Source organism: Melanotaenia boesemani, chromosome 14 (genome assembly GCF_017639745.1).
Source record: "Melanotaenia boesemani isolate fMelBoe1 chromosome 14, fMelBoe1.pri, whole genome shotgun sequence".
Lineage (NCBI taxonomy): Eukaryota > Metazoa > Chordata > Actinopteri > Atheriniformes > Melanotaeniidae > Melanotaenia > Melanotaenia boesemani.
In genome coordinates, this window is record NC_055695.1 from 34,270,614 (window position 1) to 34,281,371 (window position 10,758).

At 39.8% G+C, this 10,758-nt stretch overlaps 1 long non-coding RNA gene across 1 annotated transcript; it reads left to right on the plus strand.

Annotated features, from left to right (window-relative positions):
- Positions 1-7,928: 7,928 nt before the first annotated feature.
- LOC121653369 lies at positions 7,929-8,593 on the plus strand. The gene is made up of 2 exons (XR_006012784.1): positions 7,929-8,004; positions 8,455-8,593. It is a non-coding gene; the product is annotated as an uncharacterized LOC121653369 (long non-coding RNA).
- The last annotated feature ends 2,165 nt before the right edge of the window (positions 8,594-10,758 follow it).

Below are 10,758 nucleotides of genomic sequence, written 5' to 3' on the forward strand. Positions count from 1 at the left end.
CCGCACTGCTAGTACCAGGGTCATTATTACCGCAGTACTAGTACCAGGGTCATTATTACCGCAGAACTAGTACCAGGGTCATTATTACCGCAGTACTAGTACCGGGGTCATTATTACTGCAGTACTAGTACCAGGGTCATTATTTGTAGTACCAGGGTCATTATTACCGCAGTACTAGTACCAGGGTCATTATTACTGCAGTACTAGTCCCAGGGTCATTATTAGCAGTACCAGGGTCATTATTACCTCAGTACTAGTACCAGGGTCATTATTACCGCAGTACTAGTCCCAGGGTCATTATTAGCAGTACCAGGGTCATTATTACCTCAGTACTAGTACCAGAGTCATTATTACCGCAGTACTAGTACCACGGTCATTATTAGCAGTACCAGGGTCATTATTACTGCAGTATTAGTACCAGGGTCATTATTAGTAGTACCAGGGTTGTTATCATAGAAAGAGTACCAGGTTCAATATTACAGCTGTAATAAAGTAATATAGCAGCAGAAATCATGATCTTGTATTTAAACAAAATGACTTACAAAAAACTTTAAAAAAGAAAAAAACATATTATATGCACTGCCTCCAGCACTAGACAGCACCTGGACTCCCAGCAGTCTGACTACCACTTAATGATGACGTCCATCTTGTTTGTTCTTACTCTTAAATGAAAATCGCTTTGGATAAAAGCGTCTGATAAATGACTGTAGAATAGAATAGAATAGAATAGAATAGAATAGAATAGAATCCTAATTACAGCAGTTGTACTGGGGTCGTTATTAAAGCAGCAGTACCACAATCATTATTAGTTGTACCAGAGTGTTATGACACGGCCCCTGCTTTTATCACATGGTAATAAATGGTAGATTTCCCCCCAAAAATGTTAATATTTTTGTTACAATTTGTTAAAGGGCCAAATAAAGACCTCATATTAAAAAAATGGAACTTTCCTTACCATTTTTTCATGGGTCGGGCCTTAATGGGTTAATATCTAAATTTATTTAACCAAAAATACTACATGCAAAATAAAATCCTAAAATCTAGCCCAACACAATTTAACATTTAACTATAATCTAATGAAATACAACAAAAGGACTTTGCTTCTTACCAAACACCAAACCAAGATAAAGAAAACAAGACTATCAGTCAGCTACACAAAAAATGAAGAACAGTTTTAACACCCATCTATCTAAACACCACCAAACCAAACCAAAGCCTACACACAACCACAAGTTTCACAAGCCAAGGGCTGACTGTCTGGGAAAACAGCTGCCAGTGGCTGAGCAGTTGCAGAAGTCTTTTATTTCCTGGTGGGTGACAGCAGGAGCAGGGATTGGACCAGCAATTATCCAATCAAGAGGGAGGAGGTGAAGGCGTGTCAGTTCCAGGCAATCCCAGGTAACTGCAAACTGTTTGCATGCTGGGCAAGCCACAGGTGGAGACAATGAGACAGAGATTACAGCAGTAGTATCCAGATGAAGAAGTCCTGCTTTCATCTTTCTTCTGCATGTTGCTGTAATCAGTTTTAATAAAACACTTTAACTGTCTTGTGTATTAAATTGTGTTTTTTGTATCTCAATAATGGGCCCTTAGGCCCAGTGTGGAGATGCCTTTTTTTATCCTCTCCAGCTACATCTTACTCCCCTAATGTTACCTTTCACCTATATCTAAGACAAGGAGCGCTGTCAAATGGCTGCTCCGACGGGCTGCCTGTTCCTGTTTGTGTTATATGTTGTTTTGTCTAGTCTTGGATGGGTTGTACTGGAAAACACATTTCACTGTACAATTGTACTTGTATAATGACAAATAAAACCTCTTTGAACCTTTGAAATTGTCTGTACAAGCAAAGCTGCCTTGGCCAAACTGCAGAATCATTTTTATTTTAGTGAGTAAACAATAAATAAAAACTGTAATCTTTGTTAGTTTACACTTATAAAAGTATCTTTTATCTGGATCAAATGATCTGAATGTGAAGATTCAATTTGACCAGCAAGAGAAGGAAGGAAAACTTCTGCTGATTGATGGTGAAAACGTTATTCATCCCATCTGCCAGCAGGCGGCAGTATCACTCCACCCAGCAGAGCCAATGGAAAACATCAGCTTCTGTCCAGTTAAAGATAAATATGATCAACATGAAGAAGATCCTGGTTTAATATGACTCTTTTTTTATTGTTAGAGGCTGCATTTATTTCCAGCTAAAAAAATGAACAAAAACAGACAAAAATAAGGAAAAATAATAAAGAGACCGGAATTAAATTAAACTGAGTATTAAATAAATAATAAGAATAAACAAAAGAAATAATATATAAATAAAGTCATACTGATTGTAAATAAACAAAGTTTATCAACAAAATTAACAAAAATAAAATAAATAAATAAAATAGCTTGTCACAAATCTGCACCAACAGGTGTGAATATGTTCAACATGGAAAAGGATTTTCCTGGTCCAGTCAACACGGAACAGAGCTACACAGAATTTCCACTTAACTGCGTTTACTAAACCTGCTTCTGCAGAGATGAGAGACAGAGTTAGAATTTCCAACAAATGCATCAAGACATCCCCCCACTTACATTTACTCTTGATTTAAAGACTTCTTCTCCAAAGGACTGCAGGACCAAAACATGGTTAACTCAGTGGCATCTGTCGCACGTCTTTTCCAACACTTTAAATGAAAGCAGTGAACAACTTTAAATTAAATAAATCCCTGTTCTGCAGAAATAAAATGATTTCTGTTCATCATGAAGATCCTCTCAATCAATCAATCAATCAACTTTATTTATAAAGCACTTTCATACAATGAAATGTAGCACAAAGTGCTTCACAGGTTTTAAAAGAATTAAAAAGAATAGCCTACCAACCCCCTTCCCATCATGCTCCCTGCCCCCCTTCTCCATCACCACATATTCACACACACACACACACACACACAGTCAGATTAATATGTGGCCGAGCACAGAGTAGCCAAAACACTATCCCAGGAGCCGTCTGCACAAGGAGTCGGCTGAACCACAGCAGCCAGGGCACCAACACGGGCACCAGATAAGAGACCAATACCACGGAAGGCTCCCCGGCACACATAGCCAACCCAGCCTCCAGCGCAGAGGGCTCCCTCTGAGGAGCACCAGAAAATATATATATTTAAAAAAAATAAACAGTAAAAACTAGAAAAAATTAATAATAGAATAAAATAATAAAATAAATAAAAATATCCACACTTAAACAATAAAAGCTAAGTAAAAGCCAAATTAAAAAGGTGAGTTTTGAGCCGATTCTTAAAAACACAAACATTCTCTGCAGCCCTGAGGTCCTCCGGCAGGCTGTTCCAGAGGCGGGGGCTATAATATTGAAAAGATGCCTCCCAGTGGGTACGTGTCCTGACTTTAGGAAGGATTAGAAGACCAGTTCCAGAGGATCTCAGGTTCCATGAGGGTTTGTAAGGTAAAAGCAGGTCAGAAAGGTAAGAAGGCCCAAAACCATTTAATGCATTTAGAAAATAGTAAAAGAACCTTAAAATCGATCCTGAAACACACGGGGAGCCAATGCAGTGACCTTAAAACGGGTGTAATGTGTGCCCGCCTCCTGGTCAGGACACGTGCTGCTGAATTTTGTAGTAATTGCAAAGCCAAAATACTCTTTTTGGGAAGACCAGGGAGCAGGGCATTACAGTAGTCTATGCGACTTGTGATAAGAGCATGCATTAGCGTCTCCGTGTTGCCCTGAGAGAGAATAGGGAGGACTCTGGCTATATTTTTTAGATGATAGAAACCATTTTTGTGATATTCTTAATATGTGGGATAAAAGTAAGATCGGAGTCAAAAATGATGCCCAGGTTTTTCAATTGCAAAGAAGGCTTCAGGGTCAATGCCTGTAGTTTAGAAACATGTTTGTCTCTCAGGGCTTCAGGGCCGATGACTAAGACTTCAGTTTTGTCTTGGTTAAGCTGTAGAAAGTTCTCTGCCATCCAGGATTTGATCTCTAAAATGCAGTTAAAATGGGTATCCATTGGTCTGGTGTCATCAGCAGACATGGAGAAATAAAGTTGTGTCATCAGCATAACTGTGAAAGTTAATTCCATGTCGCCTGATGACACCACCAAGAGGCAGCATATACAAATAAAAAAGAACAGGACCTAGAACTGAAGCCTGAGGCACACCACATGTAATTTTGTGTCTTGGAGGAGCATGTATCCAAACCCACCAGGAATTTTCTGTCTGTAAGATAGGGTGTGAACCATTTGTGAACAACACTGGAGAGACCAGCCATAAGTTTAAGTCTTCTTAAATGTAATCCACTGTGTCAAAAGCAGCACTGAGATCCAGCAGCACCAAGACTGTTAGTTTCTGTGAGTCCGCATTACACCTAATATCATTTAAATCTTTAGAAGGGCTGTTTCTGTGCTGTGGTTTGACCTAAATCCAGACTGAAACTTCGTTAAAACATTATGGCTATCTAAAAAAAATATTAAGTTGAATAAATACAAGTTTTTCTGAAATTTTACTTAAGAATGATAGGTTGGATACAGGTCTATAATTGTTAAAATCATAAAAATCCAGATTGCTCTTCTGCAGCAGGGGCCTCACTACTGCTGTTTTGAAGGCAGCAGGGAAGACCCCAGTCTGAAGAGAGCAATTCAGGATGTTCAGAAGCTCTTCTCTGAGAGATCCATACAATGTTTTAAAGATATAGGTCGGAATGGGATCTAAAATACATGTGGTGAGTTTCACTGTGGAGAGAACTTTGTCAAGCATCTCAGCATTAACCAGGCCAAAACTGTCAAGTGTTTCTTCAGGTGAAAACAAACACTCAGATGGATTAGAAACAGTGTTATTAGAGGATAAAATGTTGCATCTGATTGTGTTTATTTTACCTCTGAAGTGGTCGGCAAACTCTTCGCAGAGAAGATCGGATGGAGCTATCTGAAATTTGTTAGAATTGGGATTAAGTAAATGGTCGATAGTGTAGAAAAGAACTTTTGAATTGTTTTTATGACTGTTGATAAATCTAGTAAAGTAAGAATTTCTTTCCTTTTTAATCGCATTATTATATATTCTCAGTTGGTTGCAAAAAATTTGGTGATTAATTGTAATTTAAATTTTCCTCCACCTTCTTTCTGCCACCCTGCATTTTCTTTTCAGTTTGCTGATTTCCTCAATTTTCCAGGGGCAATAAGTTTAGTATGTACCATTTTTGTTGTAAGTGGAACAACCAAGTCAAGGCTAGCCTGAAGTTTACTGTTAAAATTGTCAACAATAAAATCAAAAGGGGCAGGTAAAACAACAGGATGACATTTATCTAAAACTGTAATAAAATTTGCAGCCACTTCTGAGGTTAGGTAGCGTTTTCTCACAATTCGTGCCGAGGTCCCCCGCTGTACTAAAAAAACAGTGATATTAAAAAACACACAGAAGTGGTCAGAAACAGCCAAATCAACAACAGAGGACATGCCGGTGGTGTGTGCTCTGTTGTGAGTTGGCTGTGTGACATGTCGGGTAAAATCCATTAAATTAAGCATGTTTAAAAATTGCCTTGAAAGAGGGTCTAAAATGTTGTCTATGTGTAGGTTAAAATCACCGGTTAAAATAATCATGCAATAGGTGGAGTGGATGATTGATAAAAACTCTGCAAATTCATTGATAAAATCAACACATTTCTTTGGTGGTCTATAAACTGTGACACAAAATTGGAGGGATGCTGAGAACAACTGCATGATATTCAAAAGTGGTGTAATGATCAAATTAAATTGATTTGGATATGAGTGAATTTGTGGCAATATAGGCTGTACCACCTCCTTTCCTACCGCTTCTGACTGAAAGAGCAAAACTAAAATTTGGTGAGGAGGCCTCAGTAAGAACTACTGGCGTGTCTGTGCCCAGCCAGGTCACAGTCAAGAGAAGACAATCAAGTTTGTGGTCTAAAATCAGATCATTAATAATAAAAGACTTGCTTGATAGAGAACATATGTTTAAAAGTGCCATGTTGATGGTAACGGGTGAATTTGTGACTGTAACTGATGGTTGATGATATTGGGGCAGTGGTTTAAGATTGTTCATGTTTACAGTTCTGAGGATGGGGTCTATACTGTTGTCAGTTGGTTATGATGACAGGAATTGATAACTTGTCAGTGGAGAAGTTAGGTCCCATTCCGCTGTTATTAGGATTGCTTCTACGTGTTAAATCAAGACCATAGGGCAGGGATCTCCAACTCGTGAGCTACTGTCCTGCAGATTTTGGATTCTCCCCTGATGCAACACACCTGACTCAAATCACTGGGTCATTAACAGGCTTGTGCAGAGGTGTGTTGTAGTAGGAGACATCTAAAACCTGCAGGACAGTAGCTCACAAGGACTGGAGTTGGAGACCCCTGCCATAGGGGCTAGGACCTAGGAGACATCAATCTATACGGGCATGCTGTACACCATAAGTAAGGTTAGCGGACAGTAGGCGATGTCCTGCTGCATTAAGGTGAATACCGTCAGGCCCAAAGAGATGTCTCCTCTGCCAAAATACATCAAAATTGTCTATAAAACCAATACCATGTTAGAGACAGGTGGAGGACAGTCAAGTATTGAGGCTAAGCAGCCTACTAAAACGGTCTATTCCTCTGCCACAGGTGGGAGTAGCCAGAGATAAGAGCATTCATACCTGCATGTTTTAAAAAGTTAAAAAGCATAGTAAAATCTTTCTTTAACAGCTCTGACTGTTTTTTATAAATGTCGTTTGTGCCTGCGTGAATGATGACTTTGCTGACCTGTGGTTGGGACTTCAGGATGTCGGACATTTTCAGCATTATCTCTGCCACAGTAGCACCTGGAAACAACAGGGTTAATGCCCCTGTCATCCGTACGCTCCTCACAATAGAATCCACAGTGAGTGGCTCTGCCATTCTCTGATGTCTCCTCTCCCATCCACACCTCCCATGTTGTTTGGACAGGCTACAGAGAGACTTTAGGTATAAATACCCAACCATTCATTTGAACCAGATGTTATGTGGAGATGTGCTACCTTGCCAAAGCATCCTACCATCATCAGAAAAGAAAACCACACATATTTTTCATACAATTCACAGTTTTGTGCTTACAAAGAGTTCATTCAAAGATCACTCATGTGTGGTTTAATGATCTTTAAACAAACTGAAGATGTATGGTGTGTGATGTATGTATATATACGTGATGTTACTGCGGTAGGGCTGGGCAATATTGTAAATGTTGGTATTGCTCCAATACCAAATAAATCCAGGGCAAGTATCGCTGATACAGATAAGATACCAACACTTGTACTTTTTCACAATTATTTTAGGATTGTGAAAAAGGATGTGACTCTCATTCATATTCTTTGGCTTTTTGCCCCCAAAGCCCTCTGCAAGAAAAATATAGATTTTATCACACTGGAAACAATACAGATATTAGCTTTGGTATCAACACTATTGATTAGGGTAGGCTTTAAAAAATTGATTTATCGATTTGAATCATTTAAAAATTTAATAAATCCAATATCGATTCATAAAATTTGGAAATCGATTTTTTATAGGTCCTGTTTTTGGTAATGTGACCCTACTGTCGTGACTTACCGAGACTCAGCGAGACCTTAGTGTATATACACACGACTGGTTTCCTGTGTCACCTCCATCCAAAATCAGCTTCTCTTGCCAAGATGTCACATTCAGATGTTTTCATCAGTGTAGTTTAAATTCACATGTAACGTATTTTGCAGCATATTACCAACCACATTAGTAGCTAATGCTAAGGGTGTGTCCCAATCCACGCACTTCTATACTTAGAACACATTTATGTGCTTCTTTCAGTAAAAACTCAGTGCACTGAAAGTACCCGGATGCTGCCCTAAACTCGGCCAAAAATCTAGTGCAAAACGATGGACACTACACGCACTAAACGGACGCCATCTTGCTGATGTAGCGGAAGGGGAGGGACTTTCAACCAGTTTTTCAGAGCTGGCAGCCACTGACTGAGCGGTACCGAAGCAGGCAGAGGCTGTTTTCTACTGTTGTAAGTATGAAGTTATTTGATCATAGTTCTAATATAAACTGCAGCATGCTTCTTATCTCTTCTATCCCTGATGACAGTTATGGATCTGATCATTTGTTGGAGGCTGCAGTAGAGTTAGCAACGTAAATGTTAGCAGTTTTATAGCCGATTTCGCGGATGTAGATGGGCTATAAGTGTTAAAAATGATTAATGCTATAGGTTCCGTATGTTTATTCATGATTGTTGAACCTCCAGATTAAGCACTGCGGGGTCTCTGGCATAAACGAAATGGTCCTTGATCTGAAAACTGATTAGGAAACACCGCTGGTTAGAGAACCGGCCCGTTTCCATGGTAATGCTGACTAAGCCGTAGCTGATTGTACATCACTTTAGATAAGCGTCTGCAGAGTACCCATAAAGTACATAATAATGTTTGCTTTTATATAACCTGCCATTCTGTGTTCACCGTAGGTCACTGTGGCATCAAACTACCGAGCCAGCAGTGGCACTGAAGCATTTACCACCTGCGGGCTAGGACACTGCTGTGGAGACGAGGAGGCGGCCAGAGAGAAATGTTTTAATAAAAAGTTTAAATAAAATGTTTTCTGCATCCCTGTTTTAGCGTCTTCATTACTGCATTTCATATTTTAAATGATGGTTTCTAGTATAATCGGTTTCCTGTTGCAGACGTGAACGTATCAGTGTAAACACCAATAAAACACATGTATAATGTAAAGTACTTTAATTCAGTTAAGATATCTTTGCTTATTTAAAAGCTGTTTTATTAGTGTTTTAAATTGCACTTTATACTAACAGGTATGGTGGAGACATGCAAAGACACATGAACGTGTGCTGATGGATTCTATTGTCATCTACTGAGATAGATTAATACAGTGGAGGCCACGGTTCTTTGTTTCACTAATGAGGCCTTTTAAAAGGCATTTAATAGCATAAAAGTATGATGACATGCAAACATGTATGTTAATGTGGTTTTGGAAGAACTTGGACGGATTGTCCTAAAAAAAGTACATTAACGTAGAGGCACTGCTATTAGGCAGCATGTAGGAGGGTCATATACCTTAAAATAAATAAGCATATGTTTAATTCATGTTCAGCCCGAGGAGGATCGTGCGCTGGATGCGGCAAAGTTTACAGGTGGGGTTAAGTAAGGAGTAAACAAAGTGAAATCAAGAGTTGGAAATTCATTCTGTAAATTAAGGCAGCAGAAGAATCACCGTCAAAAGCTGGTACGTCACTACCGGTAAGTGCAAAACGTTAGTGCTCAGTTTGGATCAGCACTTACCCACGATAGTGTCACTACAGAAGGTAGAGCTTAGTGCGCACTACACACTACCTTCCAGTGCACTCATGTAAGTGCGCGGTTTGAGACACACTCTAACACTGCAGGCTCTTACATTAGCAGGTAACACTAAGACTGCAGGCTCTCATATTAGCAGCCAACGCTAAGACCGCAGACGCCGCCAGTAATGTCACCACACACGTATGTATTTTGAAATAAATCTGACATGGTCATTTAAAGTTACATTTCCTCTAGAACAGGTTTCCACTTTGTCCATTTACCAAACAGGAAACAGTCAGATGCTATTTATCTGGTTTCTATGACGGCATGTTTGCTGCTCTCTGTGTGCACAGGAGTCAGCGCACACACACACACACACACACACACACACACACACACACACACACACACATGCATGCACTCACAGAGGACAGAGTGCACATGTCAGTAAACACCTCAACCTGCTGGAAATCAGACAGAAGGATGAAAGTTTTCTAGATTCTCTCAGGCAGGTGGAGATGGAAGCATTTTGCTCGAGCAGATGGAGGATTTCTCCTGCTCCGGTGTTAAGCTGATAGCGTTGTGGTCGTCACGGCAACGTCAAAGTTAAACAAACTGAATACATGTCATTAAAGGAATTTCTAAATCATATTACGGTTTTAAATGGCTCCAGTATTCTTTGTAGCTTTTATTAACATCAGCATGTTATCTGAGATGTGAACTTTAAGAATATTTGGAGCGACTGAATGAGACCCTTCCTAAGGACATTTAAAAAGTCCTGAGTGTTTCCATCACAACATTTCTGGCTGAGAATCTTGTAAACACTGGCTTGTTCTGGTGTTATAGAATGCATGTAGATGTTTCAGATCGGACTATTACAGTAATCTGATTACTCTCACATAACTGACTTTGATTGTCATGTAAATGCAGTAAGTGGTTTATAAAAATATTTATCTGACAACATCTTTAATATTCAAGAAAAATAGCTGGTGGTACACAATTAGCTGTAAATTAAACAACTGAATCGAAAGAAACTTTATTAATCTAATCGAAATAGGCTGTTGTGAATCAAATTGAATGTTGAGGGGATCCGGTTTGGTGACCTCAGGATTGGGTCTCTGCTCTTTGCGGGTGATGTAGTTCTGTTGGCTTCATCGGGACGTGATCTTCAGCTCTCACTGGAGCGATTTGCAGCCGAGTGTGAAGCGACTGGGATGAGAATCAACACCTCCAAATCCGACACCATGGTCCTCAGCTGGAAAAGGGTGGAGTGCCTTTTCCGGATCGGCAATGAGGTCCTGCCCCAAGTGGAGGAGTTCACATATCTCGGGGTCTTGTTCACGAGTGAGGGAAGGATGGAGCGGGAGATCGAAAGGCGGATCGGTCTGCAGTGATGCGGACTCTGCATCGGACTGTTGTGGTGAAGAAGGAGCTGAGCCAAAAGGCAAAGCTCTCGATTTACCGGTCGACCTACG